Here is a 1,254-nt window from a genome sequence, read left to right on the forward strand (position 1 = left end):
AAGTGGATAGAGAGAGAGAGAGAAGTAGATAGATAGAGAGAGAGAGAGAGAAGTGGATAGAGAGAGAAAAAAAAAGTGGATAGAGAGAGAGAGAGAGAGGGGTGGATTAATGGGTGGGTAGAGAAAGAAGTGGATAGAGAGAGAGAGAGAGAAGTGGATAGAGAGAGAGAGAGAGAGAGAGAGAGAGAGAGAGAGAGGAGAGAGAGAGAGAGAGAGAGAGAGAGAGAGAGAGAGAGAGAGGTGGATAGAGAGAGAGAGAGAGAGAGAGAGAAGGTGATAGACCCTGGAGGAGCTGCCTGCCGAGGACTTGCCGGAGGAGCTGCCTGCCGAGGACACGCCGGAGGAGCCGCCTTCCGAGGACTTGCCGGAGGAGTTGCCTGCCGAGGAGACCCCGGATAAGCTGTCTGCCGAGGAGACCCCGGAGAAGCTACCGGGAGTAGAGGGACTGATGGAGGAGCGACAGCGCACCAAGTCCGACAGAAGGCAGGACCGTGATCGCCGGAAGAGTGCGGGTGACGGAAGGGAAGGTCCTGGGGCCACACTACCGCTAGAAGTAGGACCACGGAGCCTCGTTGCAGGCATCTCGCAGTTGTGGTTCTCTGATGATATTCTCCACTGGGTGTGCCAGTTCACCTGCGCACAGATGGCGGACATCACTTCCAGCGGGGGGTTTTCTATTTTCCTTCAGCGATGGGGAGTGCGTCATGTCACGTCAAGCTCCCATTACCCACAGTCCAATGGGCATGCAGAGGCTGCTGTGAAGAAAGTCAAGTATCTGATCATGAAGACAGCACCCAACGGGAATATTGACTGAGGAGTTTGACAGAGGCTTACTAGAATTGAGTAACGCCCCAAATTTCACTGGTCGTTCTCCTGCTCAAGTTCTGTTTGGTATGCCCCTTCGCTCCTGTGTGCCTGCCCACTCTAGTGCCTTCATGAAGGAGTGGCAGACCAAGGCTGAAGACTGCGACCGTCGTGCTGCAGTACGTGCCAAGGACGTGAAGACCCGCTATGACACTCGTGCCCACACACTTTCCAAGTTAGAAGTTGGGGCGCATGTGCGAATCCAGGATCCCACATCCAAGCATTGGGATAAGGTTGGCACTGTCATGGGTATTGGCAAATCTCGTGATTATCACATCAGGCTTCCAAGTGGCCGTATACTGTGGCGCAATCGACGCTTCTTGCGCCCTACACAGCTCATGATTGGACACTCAACTGATTTGGAAGAACAGATGTCAGATGATGCACCTG

This window comes from Penaeus monodon, unplaced genomic scaffold (assembly GCF_015228065.2).
Source record: "Penaeus monodon isolate SGIC_2016 unplaced genomic scaffold, NSTDA_Pmon_1 PmonScaffold_184, whole genome shotgun sequence".
Classification (NCBI taxonomy): Eukaryota; Metazoa; Arthropoda; class Malacostraca; order Decapoda; family Penaeidae; genus Penaeus; species Penaeus monodon.